The sequence below is a fragment of the Pipistrellus hanaki genome (genome assembly GCF_964339955.1).
Source record: "Pipistrellus hanaki genome assembly, chromosome: 7".
Taxonomy (NCBI): Eukaryota; Metazoa; Chordata; class Mammalia; order Chiroptera; family Vespertilionidae; genus Pipistrellus; species Pipistrellus hanaki.
The window spans coordinates 64,366,558-64,379,763 of record NC_140509.1 but is presented as its reverse complement, the minus strand read 5'-3'; the positions used below and the strand labels follow the sequence as shown (position 1 = coordinate 64,379,763).

At 34.9% G+C, this 13,206-nt stretch overlaps 1 long non-coding RNA gene across 1 annotated transcript in view; it reads left to right on the top strand.

Moving 5' to 3' along the window:
* LOC311625174 overlaps positions 1-13,206 on the top strand; it is a 424,237-nt gene that overhangs the window by 169,119 nt on the left and 241,912 nt on the right. The window contains exon 2 of the long non-coding RNA XR_014795451.1: positions 6,280-6,354. This is a non-coding gene — a long non-coding RNA (uncharacterized lncRNA). The remainder of the gene's footprint in view (positions 1-6,279; positions 6,355-13,206) is intronic.

Below are 13,206 nucleotides of genomic sequence, written 5' to 3'. Positions count from 1 at the left end.
GCCCATGTTCTTATATACTATGATATAGTGTTTAATAAATACAAATTTTTTAAAAAATAAGATGGTAATAGAGTGAGTGGGAGATTCATTAGTTTGGATAGATGACGTTTGTGACACCTTTTGAGCATCCCAAAAAAATAAAATAAAATAAAATAAAATAAAATAAAATAAAATAAAAGTAAGTATATAATTCAATAGATGGACTTATAATTGAAGTGAGAATTCTGGAGATATGAATATCTGGTATAATATGGTCAAATAAGCCAAATGTGATGGTACAAAAGTCCAGGGAAGTGTATGCCAACAACACAGTATTTAAAAATATGTGTAAGGGAAAAAGCTCATTGGTTTCAAGAGACTTTGTGGCAATTGGTGATTTTAACAAGAGCCAATGGATGGGAGAAGAAAGCTTAGTTTGCGTAGGATGAATGATGGGACTTAAGGAAACAGAGAGATAAAAAATAGTCTTTAAAAGTCTTAACAATGGATGAAAGGCGAAAAGTGAAAATAAAGATTGCTTTTAATAGGAAGAATTGAGTATTTTTAACGCTAAAGGGGAATGTATTTTTAAGAGGGACGTGAAAGAAAAAAAAAATCTCCTGAGATTATATGAGAGAACAGAATCTACTAAAAAGGGGGAGGAGAGTAACCTTGTGAAAGGAAGAGCAATCCTTATAATAGAAAAGGATTTCAGTTGTAGTATGGAAGAATAAACAGGTGCCCATGAATATAGACTAACAGGATGTGTTGGTGGTATGGAGGGTTATCTGGTCTGAGAGCTTCCTTTTCACTGTAAAGCAGAATAGAAAGCCATCTGCAGAGAAAGATGGATGAGATAGTCTTAAAGAAGCAGGATCCTTTCTGAGCACTCTAGAAAATACTCTGCAAAAAAATGTTCAGAGATAAGGGATGTGTCATATAGTTATTAAGTCCATGAAAATAAATTATAATGAAAAGGCAAAGAGTTAATGTTTATTATACAATAAATACAATTTAAAACTTTCATATTTGTATGATATTTTATACTTTGTAAAGCACTTCCACTTATATTCAATTTGAGTATCACAATAACAATAAACTTCACAAGAACTTTACAAGTTAACTACTTTTTTTTAATGTAATACATGACACAAATAATTAAATCAGTAATGATCTTCCCATTAAGGGAAAATCACCATTATATATATATATATATATATATATATATATATATATATATATATATATTCTATATAATAAAGAGTTAATATGCAAATTGACCATTACTCCAACACTCAGAATGGCCGCCCCTATGTGGTCAAAGATGGCCGCCCCATGTGGACACAAGATGGATGCCACAAGATGGCCAGCAGGGGAGGGAAGTTGGAAGGCACCAGGCCTGCAAGGGAGGGCAGTTGGGGGCGATCAGGCCTGTAGGGGAGGGAAGTTAGGGGTGACCAGGCATACAGGGGATGGCAGTTGGGGGTGACTGGGCCAGCAGGGGAGGGCATTTGGGGGGACCAAGACTGCAGGGGATAGTAGTTAGGCATTGATCAAGCTGGCAGGTGAGTGATTAGGGATTGATCAGGCTGGGAGGCAGAAGTAGTTTAGGGCAATCAGGTAGGCAGGCAGGCAAGCAATTGAGAGCCAGAAGTCCTGGATTGTAAGAGGGGTCCCAGATTAGAGAGGGTGCAGGCTGGACTGAAGGACAACCACCCCCTAAGGCACTGAGCCTCTAGTATAAAAATAAATCTTCCAAAGAAAGGGCCAAATTGTACATTTAGTTTTATAATCCTTTTTTTTTTTTTTTTTTTTTTTTTACAAATGCTCATCTTGAGTATTCTAATTATAATTGGAATTGTGTTATATCAATACTTGTATAGTAATGTAGGAAGAATTGATAGTTTTACAGCATTGATCATCCTCATATAATTTGCCTGTTTTTATTCAAGTATTTTATGCCTCTCGTTAAAGTAAGTCTTGTGCAGAAGTTTGAACAGCCTCTTTTTAATGGTCAGTCTTACAGTTTAATTCCAGTATTGTTCACTGTTTTTACAAGCCTATTTGTTCTTCCTTTCTTCAACTTCTCTTTAAGCCACATTTATTTGAAAGATTTGGGAAGTAGGTAGAATATTTTTTTATTCTGCAGAGGGCATTTAATTTTTGGTGAGCATATTTGTGTCTATTTGCGGGGTTTAATTTTGAGGTTGTCAGGATATATGTGAATATGGGTATGACTTTTAATATTTTATTTCAGAGGTATTTTGTGTTTAGCAGATCTTTCCTGCATAAAGCTTTCCATATTGAGAGTACAGAATAAGGTTGATTTGTCATCATTATCAAAATTGTTTCTATAGCCACTTTCTCAAGCTCTTTGGGAAGTATCACATGGTAGTGATATGATATTAATGAAGAGTTACAAACTGTACTTCAGGGTTATGAAAAGAAGACAATCTTGAATTCTTAATGTTTTCAAATAGTGATTTACTGGTTATCAAAAACAAAATTGTGACCTTTTTAGTATGGCTCAGTGGAGCATTGTCCTATGCACCAAGAGGTCCCTGATTTGATTCCCTGTGAGGGCACATGCGTGGATTGCAGGCTCAATCCCAAGTAGGGGGCATGCAAGAGGCAGACTGTCGGTGTTTCTCACTCATTAATGTTTCTAGTTCTCTCTCCGTCTCCCTTCCTTTCTCTCTCTAAAATCAACAAAAACATTTTAAAAAAAGAAACAAACACAAGGAAACTAAATGAATATTTTCTTTACATAATTCTAAGGAACTCTAATCTTGCTATCTTTAACATCATGATGTTGGAATAGGAAAAAGAGAATGTGGAATAGGAGGGGAGAAAAAGGTAATGAAAGTAGAAATGACAAATTTAAACTTCTAGCAAATAAAATTGAAGTTGAGTTTTTGTTAGATTCAGCAAGCAACTTTATCAGATTCTGTGTTCCAAATATAGAAAAGTATATAAGCACTTTCCCCAATGGGACCTACTAGGGTTCTAGGGCAAACCTTTGATTTTAAAATCTTGGATATTATGCATTTTCTTTGTTCTGACCTTTCCCTTTCGTACTCCTGATAACCATCTTTCTCTATCTTCCTTTGATGTGACAGCCATATTTCCTATGTATTATATTTCTTTAAGGAAACCTAAGAGCAAGTAAATAAATATACACTTCAAAAATTACCATGGTTTTGTTTTGTAATTGTTGAGAGGAATTGCTATTCTTTAGTTAATTTAAAAAAAATCACTGACTCAAGTGATTATTTCAAAATTGCCTCTACAAAAAGTTATATTTTTCTACTTTAATTATGTTACTAAATTAAAAATTTATAACTTAATTATGAGACAAGATATTGAATAACTTAATTATGAGATAAGAAATTACATAACATAAATTTCCATATGGTGTGAGAATAATGAGCTCTGAAGTAAAACAAGTCATAGTCTGTTTATGTAACTTTCATCAATTAATCTCCTGAAATCAGAAATCAGAACATTCTAGAACATATGTTCGTGTGTGTGTGTGTGTGTGTGTGTGTGTGTGTGTGTGTGTATATATATATATATATATATATATATATATATATATATATAGTGTAAGAATACCTCTAATTTCTGAAGTCAGGGAACTACTTCCTATCCATGTATACCATTGGAGGAAAGCAAATTTTATGAAAAGCTTTGAATTTGACATTCTGAAAACTGATAGTATACTATGTAGGAAACTCCTGAAAAGGGTAAGATCTTTAAGAGATACAGTATACTAAAGTTAGTCTTCCCTTATTTTAGGAGTTCCTATATATTCTTTGTGTTTCTTGTGCATATTCAGATGTTGTCTTCAATTTTTTATCCTTAAAATGTAAATGTACTTATATTGCTCCATCTACATTAACTGCTTAGTTTTTTTTTTCCTGTAATCATTAAAAACTTTGTAAAATTAATGCACAGTGTCTAGGCATAGAATAATGTTGACTTACTCATATGCTCATTCATTTGAATAAGTTAACAAAATGTGTTGACAGTTTTTGTGTGTTGGATATTCTGAGGAAAGTCTTAAAAATGGAAAAATGAATAAGCCCTTCCCTTTAGAATATCACAATCAGTAAATAGGAACATACAACTATAAATAAAAGTTACATGAAATAGATGTTTTAATAATTTATTGGCAAAGTTCTTTCAGAATTCATAGGAGGGTAAAAATTATTTATCCCAAGAAAGTCAGGGCTCCCAAAATGTGAAACTTAGCTAATCCTAGAAGTGAGAGAGAAAAAAGAGGTAGTTCAGAGTGCACCATGCTATTTCCTATCATCTCCAATTTGTCTAATGACAGGCATAGTGAGGGAGTTATTGGCAGAAGAAGTGTGTTGTCCACCAGGAAGGAAGGAAGGAAAATGCTGAAATGGAATCCTAAGGATATTCTTTGTGAAGTTAAGAAATTTTTATTTTGTTGTGTAAGTAATAAAAAGAGTCAACAATACACTTTTTGAACAGAAGGTAGCGTGATCTAAGGTTGGACTTAGGGAAGTAATGTATGTAGCAGTGTTAGGGGTAGACTTGAATAGAAGGAGACAATAGCAAAAGGCCAGTTTTGAAAGCACTTGTGAATGCCCCTGAGATATAATGAGGACTTCAGCTGGGTGGGAGAGAGGTAGAAGGGGGTCTATAGGAAGTTACTAAAAAAGGGGGTCATTGACTGATAGATAAAAATGACATTTCCTGTTGAAGGACAGAGAGAGTAGAACATGGATTTTGATTCTTTAGTGTGGATGCAATTAGAGAAAATATACCAAATAGATAACAAGACTTTGAATAAAACTGTTGATAAAGAAAAAAATAGAAAAGTAATTTAAGCAAAATGGAAAAAAAGGCATTAGAAAATTCATTTATGTTTTTGTTTACATAAAGAATTTGGCTGAGCCCAGCCTGCTTGGCTCAGTGGTTGAGCATCAGCCTAGGAACTGGGAGGTCAAGGTTCAATTCCCGGTTGGGGCACATGCCTGAGTTGTGGGCTTGATCCCCAGTGGGGGGCTTGCAGGAGACAGCCAATCAGTGATTCTCTCTCATCATTGATGTTTCTATCTCCCTTTCCCTCTCCTTTCCTCTTCAAAATGTATATGTATATGTATATATATTTTTAAAAAAGAATCTGGCGGTATAGAAGTGTTGACTCTCCATCCTTGATGTAAGTGGCTGATGTAAAGTGTGAATGATGTCACATCTTGGACTGTGATCATTAAAAGACTGTAAAATTAGTGCACAGCGTATAGGCAAAGAATAAAATTAGGCACAGAGTATGGGCATTTGACCTTCTGAGACTGTTTTAGGAAGCCACCAAATAAAGTGAATGTTTATATTTCAAACTTCAGAAAAGAGGAATCTCCCATTAACATTAGAGCAGTGTTTTTCAACCTTTTTTGGGCAAAGGCACACTTGTTTCATGAAAAAAATCACGAGGCACACCACCATTAGAAAATGTTAAAAAATTTAACTCTGTGCCTATATTGACTATATATAAAGTAATTCTCTTGAATAGGAATCAAATAAACACAAAGAAAGTATTTTATAATTACTTTATTATGAAATATTAAGTAAACAAAATAGTGAAAAATTATAAAATTCTTGTCTTGTCTGCACCTACGGCACACCAGGCAACATCTCGCGGCACACTAGTGTGCCGCGGAACAGCGGTTGAAAAACGCTGCATTAGAGGACCATTTTCTGGAGTATAAACAACATTTTATTTTGTCTTACTGCTGAGTTTTCTACAGGCAGAAAAACCTACAAGGACTCACTCCCACCTCCCTTGAATCTGGATGGTTGTTAAACAGGAAAGATGCTTAAGCACAAAGTAAAGTTGCATTTAAATGGCCTTAAAATTTCTTACTGAGGATGAGGTTTGCTAATGTTCTCTGCCTCACTATCCTTGAGAAAGTTGCAACTAGTCTGAGCCAGGAAAGAAATTCCTGTTGAAGGAGCTTTGCTGTTGAAATGTAGGCGGATAATGACAAAGTTTGTGTGTGACAAGCCTGACCGTGATATAATTAAATGTTATTAATATTCAAGCAATTTATATATTTTTGTTAATTTAAGCACATGCCTAGATAAACCCTACTGAGAAATATATAAAGCTTTTCAACGCAAGGTATAATACTACTGGAATTATCATAGAATCTGTTGAGGGGAGATATGAAAATGAATTTATTTTTAAATCCTTATGGAACTCATTTAAATGTGAATATAAACCTATTATTTTTAAACACATTCTATCCCTATCCTTCCATCTTGTTACAGCTCTTCCTTTGTGTTGGGAGGTCTTGCTTCACAAATTGCTCATCCTGCTACTGAGTCCAGAGCCACTAAATGCCTGTAAGTACACATTTAACAGTCATGAGTGTCTTATTTTACCCTTCATGCCCTCAGAGTTCCTCCAGTTCCAGGCTGCAAGTAAGAATTCAACACACGCTTAAAGGTAATGCATTCTTTAATATTTGCTCCCTTAAGGCTACTTTATTTCAAAGTGAACACGTTAATTTTTATCTACTATGTTTTTATTTTATTGCAGAATCTCAGAAACCCATTTTATTTCTTCCCTTGCTTGAGTATTTTGTACTGCATACCACTGAGGAATTTGACTTTGTTGTAATGTAGGGCTTTTTCTCCCTAAATGATTTGATGGCTTAAATTTTTGCTTTAGAAGACTGTACAGTCAAGCTTTCTCTCACCCACATAGAATTGGAACTGGCACCCAGAGTTCTAACTCATAATGTGATTTCTTGCATTATTTTTCACCTTTTAAAATTTCCTCAATGACTCAAATCCTCTGGCATTTGAAATGTGTTTTGTTAACTAGAATTATCTAAACAGCTCATTTAACTTGACCTTCAAATGTTCCTTCCTCTGTCATTCCTTGGGTGTGAATATTGCACAGACTGTTCGTATCCGCGTTAGCTGTGAAGTGCCATCCACCTTCCCCCAGCTCTTCCCCCTCATGATGCCAGTCATGCTTCGTCAATGCTGACAAGCAATTATTAGTCTTTGTTTCCTTTACGCTGTATATTGGCAAAACAATCATTAAGAGAAATTGTAGAAGTGGAAACCATTATCTTTGCACTATTGTAGTAACATAGCTTTTAGGCTTGTGGAGAATATCCATTAGTTTTGTCCTCTTATCTAAAAATGATTTCTTCTTTGCTTTGTATTGTTCCAGCAGTCGAATATTTCACCCAAAGTCTGCCACATTAAAAACGGATACCTTTATTTCCACAATAGCTGAAATCTTATTCTTATTGGCCTTTGTTCCATGCTTAAAGGCGTTCCTGGATCATTTCAATTCCAGTTGTAATTTGGGTACTTTTAAAAAGTCCATTTGATTCTCAAGAGCTTTTTTCATCTTTTTTTTTTTCTTTCTTTTAGTATTGGTCTGACCTCAGTCTACTGAGACAAATTCATTCTGAGAAGCATTCATATAAATTGTGCATGTAGATAGATGGACCAACAACACTTAGCTAGGTACTTTACTCCAATTACAGCTAAGAAAATTTTGCCTTTGAAGTTTTGATTATATCTGACCTCAGAAGTGGGGCAAGTTTTTCTGAGAAAAATTATTCTTTCAAATTTTTTATAGACTTTCAAGTTCAGTCATTTCTTAAATATTTTACCTTGTGGAAATAAATGAAGACCACCCAAAAGAGAAAAACAAAGCCTAGTTTTTTAGAGCTTGCTATTTATTGAAAGTGAGTCAGCCACCACCACTTGGGTTTGGTGGACTCAAAGACAAGTCAGGGGGTTGGGGGGAGAAAAGCTTTACAGTGATAAAAAGAGAAGCCTTTATGTATGCTCCCATTGGTGGTTATTGGCATTGGAAAGTTCTGGTAGGCTGTCTAGAGAAGGGTCTCTTATATGATCGTTTCAGGAGCACATCTGGCTTTCTCTAGTGAGTTCAGAGATAGGCCACAGAATAGATTTTGGGTTGGACTTTTGACCTTACTTGTGGTGAAGTTGTGGTTGTGTTTTATTGTAATATATATGGTCTTGCCATATCTATTCTCTCAAATTCTGGAAATTGATTTAAAAAAAAAATCAAGCTGAAACCGGTTTTGCTCAGTGGATAGAGCGGTGGCCTGGGGACTGAAAGGTCCCGGGTTTGATTCTGGTCAAGTGCATGTACCATGCTTGTGGGCACGTCCCCAGTAGGGGGCGTGTAAGAGGCAGCTGATCGATGTTTCTCATTGATGTTTCTAACTCTCTATCCCTCTCTTCCTCTCTGTAAAAAAATCAATAATTATATATATATATATATATATATATATATATATATATATATATATATATATATATTTTTAAATCAAGCCTGGCCAGTGTTGCTCAGTGGTTGAGTCCACCTATGAACCAGGAAGTCACAGTTTTAGTCTCAGTTACAGCACATGTCTGGTTGTGGGCTAGATCCCCAGAAGACTGGGTGCCCACTAGGAGGCAACTGATCAATGGTTCTCTTTCACCATTGATATTTACTTCTTTTTTTTTGTTTTAATCCTCACCTGAGGATAATTTTCCAGTGTATTTCTTTTTTGTCCTGCCCATGTATACTGCCTTGAAGTTGATATAAAGGTATATTCAAGATCATCATACATTCATTAACTTCCTTAATTATAGCTTAGATATGACTTTTTTTAAAGAATAGTTAATTGATTTTTAGAGAAGAGGAAAGGACAGGGAGAGAGAAAGAAAAATTGATGTGAGAGGGCAACATCCAATAGCTGCCTCTTGCATGCCTCCTACTCAGAATCAAGTCCACACCCAGGTATATGCCCTTGACTGGGAATCAAACTGCCAACCTCCTGGTGCACCAGATGATGCCCAACCAACTGAGTCTACTAGCCAGGGCATAGATATGACTACTGATTAAAGTGTTTCTAAGGGTTGAACTCCATGGCTGCTCTGAACTTCTTGTCACCATCCTCTCCCTTATGTAAGCAATTATATTACACTATTATAAAATAGCAGAAAGCATCAATAAAGATTTTTTAAAATTCAAATAATTATTGTATTTATCATTTCTGAGTTCTTTGTATATTTCCATGTGAAACAAATATCAAGTGATTAGTTCATATTTCACAGGTGATGAGAATTGTTATACAAAAATTATATTTTTCTACTAGAAAACAATGTATTCTCAACAGAATATTAAACTTGGCATGAATTATGTATGTTATATACACTTTAACTGAAATTTAAGCATAATAATAGATTTATTCTGCAGTTTTGGATACTACTAATATATATATATATATATATATATATATATATATATATATATATATATATACTTATATTTCCTATTAGCAAACTGACTTTACTGAATAGACAATGATTAATATTAAGAAATGAATAGTTGAAGATGAGTTGTGTTATAGAGACAAATTTTCAGTCACTATACTATCCCAAATCTCAAATAAAATATGAGTGAATCTTGGTCATAGTGGCCATTGTCACTTTTTCAATTGTGTTTGATTACAATGCTAGGCAGGAAAAAAAAAAAGATAACCTTTTTTGTTGACTGAAATGTCCTGCAGGTATAAAATATATGTGCCAAACTTAAGGCTTTTTAGAGTAGAAAGAGTTCCAGAGTTAATACTCCAAGGATGTATAGCCCATTGTACTCAGTATAAGGATCTAACATTCATGCTATTTTTGCACTTGGATTGGATTATTGATGAAAATGGGGGATTAAAGGAGAAAAAAGGAGGCTAGGCTTAGAATGAGAAAGATGGCCAAAAATGAACAAAATAACAGAAAAAGACCTGAATCTAAAACGCCCATAGCCACAGAATGAGTTATATTCATGCAGTGATACTCAATTTGGACCCTTTCTCTTTGTTCTCAGGTCCTTTCTGGTTCAGTCCTTTTGTTAAATGTTTTCACTTCTTTTACCTTCCATGAATTAATAACACCAGTTGGCAGAGCTAGACATGAGCAATAGGCATGCTTATTGTTGCTTTCAATTTAAGTAGGAGTAATTCTCACCTTGAACACAGAATATATGCCTTTTATTATAACCTCCAAAACATACCCTGAGATTAATTGTACATGCTTTGGATTCTTAGACATTAAAGATTTAATCTCGCCGTGTATATTTGATCTTCTCTTATTTTCAGTGTAAAAACCTATAAGAGGTTGTAATCAGACCATATTAAATAGGGCAGCTTGCAAAAACTAAAACAAACTGGATATGGATTATTTAGGACATTATTTCAGTGTGGGTTTCTTTATTATTCACTAGTTAATCTTCTTGGCTAGACTGCCTTCTTCATCCAGTAGTGTACAAGTTCCAAATAAACATGGCCCCTAAGTTCCTTGAGTGAATACAGACTGAACAACACCTTGGCCATGATATCCAATAGGTCTCTTCAGAAGTACCCTTTCCGTTCCTTACTGGCTTTTGTATCTGTGATAAAAAAAACTGCATCTTTAAAGAGGAAATCCGGTCCCTTCACATTATGTGCTAGCTCCCTGCCTTCAGTTATTCATTTTTCATTCATTAACTGAGACGTTTCATTTATTGAGTGCCTTCCATGTGCTGGGCTCTATTCTATATTTTTAAAGACATCAGTGAATAAAACAATGATATTTACTTGTATTTATGGATCTTATACTCCAGGTGTGTGTGTATTTGTGTGTGTGTGTGTGTGTGTGTGTTGTGTGTGTAAGAAATAGATAATAAGCCATAGACACATGAAATAATCATAGAGAATGTCAGAAAGTAATGTACATGATAAAAAAAAAAAGTTGAGCAAAGGGAGTGAATAAGGATGTGTGATGAGGTGGTGCATGTTATTTCACTTAACAGTTTGACTCACACAGGCTTCAGTGAGAATGTGAGATTATAGGAAAGATAAGGAGAATAGAATTGATAAGAGAGAAAAGAACATAGTAAAAACTCTAAGTTGGAAGCATGATTGGCATATCATGGGAAAATAACAAAGAAGCCTGATGGCATGGGCTAGGGAATTGACTCAAAAAAAAAAAAAATCAAGAAATGAATGGAACTAGCTCATGGGCATTCTTGCAGGTTATTGTCTTGAGCTTGGATTTTGCTCTGAAAGAAATGGGGAACCATTAGAGGATGTTGAACAGAGGGGGACATACTCTTAGGTTTTAAAAGCATACTTCTGACTGTTGTTTCAGAATTGGTTCTAGTGAGACAATGAAAATGCAGGAGAGCTATGAGGAGGACACTGAACTCTAGAGGTGAAGTGAGATTTGGAACATGGTATTAGGATTCAAGATGGTGAAAGGTTGTAAGATTCTGGAATTATTTTAAAGTAGAGTTAGGAGGATTTCTTGACACATGGGCATGAAGTGTGAGGGAAAGAAAGGTATGAAAGGAGCATGGATATGTCTACTTCTCAGTAACTCTCAGCAGCTAGCCTAGATCATTCAATCTAGATCATATTTCAGGAATCCTGAAAAGCCTGCTACCCAGTTTTCCTGCTCCCTCTCCTACATTGCTACATGATATTCTTACTACAGCAACAAGAGATACCTTTTTAAACATAAACTATGAAAACTTGGCATTGAGTTATTTTATACTTAGTAAAAATTATAAACCATTCACAGAAAGTTTCAGGTGTTAAAAGGACAAATACTATCTATTTGCTGATCCCGTTGACCTTTTATCTAATCTTGCTCCTTGCTTGCTATGCTTCAGTCACCACATGCCTTTTTACTTTTCTTGAATAGCTTAAGCTAATGGATTCCTTATCATCAGAGCTCTTCTCTTTGATGGAAATTTCTTCCCTCAGAGTCTTCCATGGCTCATTTCTTTGCAAGCTTATTATTTTCTATATGACTTCCTCCTCTGAATCCATGACAGCAACTTCCCAAAATTAATGTTTTCTTCTTCCTGTTGACAGAAAAAAACAAACAAACAAACAAACAAAACACCTCTTTAAAAACATTTTTAAAAATATAATTTTTATTGATTTAGGAGAGGAAAAAAGATGGAAAGAAAGAATCATCAATGATGTTAGAGAATCATTGATTGGCTGCCTTCTCCACACCCCCTTGGGAATGGAGCCCACAACGTGGGCATGCGCCATGACCGGGAATCAAACCATAACCTTCTGGTCCATAGGTTGATACTCAAATCACTGAATCATGCCAGCTGGGCAAGTCTTTTTTTTTTTTTTTATTTAATAGGGACATGGTTTCAGGTTAGTAGATGAGTAGAGTATTTCCCAAAATAATCCCCCGTGGGGTTCTTCACAATGTTTCACTAGACAGACCTATGGTGAATTTGCAAGATGCATTGAAAATCTCTGAGTAACATGGAAGAATGCACGCTACCTAAGGATTTACTTGCTTGGTACTATTATGTAAGTAAGAAAAGCATTTTTATTGTGTTTGAGAAATTATACTAGTTAGGGTCTCCATTATCATTTTGGTGATATATTTGTTGCAATTAGCCTACCAGTGTAATGCATGATTCAAAACAGAATTTCTCTTGTAACATTACAAGGATACATTCTACTTTATTCCTTTTGTTTTTCCTATTGTTTAAGTATTAGTTTCTGCATTCCGCTAGAAATGCAAGCTTCATAAAGGCAAAGATTAAAACACTGGGATTAAAACAGTCTGAATATATTACATGGCTCCCAGTAGTAATCAACACATGAAATAAATCCCGAGTTATCATTATTGGAAGGGAAACTTTCTTTTAGGAAAATTGAAAGGAAACATAAAAGCTTAAGCATTTTTACTGATATTCCATGATGACATATATTTCAGGGTACAACAGCCTCAATTGATGAAGAAAAGTTTTTTACAGAAAATATATATATGCAATGATACTATCAGGAAATATTCACTATGTAATCTTAGGGGGAAAAAATTGATTCAGTAATCTTAAGGAAGATGGCTGCTGACTGGAAGGCAGGCTGTAAGATAGTGTGTGAATGAGAGAACAAAATGAGAGAGTGTGGATGTGCGGGAAGTATCTATTTGTGAGTGAGGGAGATCTATATATTCCAAGGGACCATGGGGACTAGCAGACCGGGCTTTTGACCAGGCAGCTCCTAATGCTGCTAAAGTCTCTCCTGGACAATTTGCATATAACTTCTTTAGATATATAGATATCAAGCTCTAACTACTTTAACCCTGTGACCAGAATAATCTTTATTTATCTTTCAGTGTAATGAGTTGTGAAAAATATAAAATAAC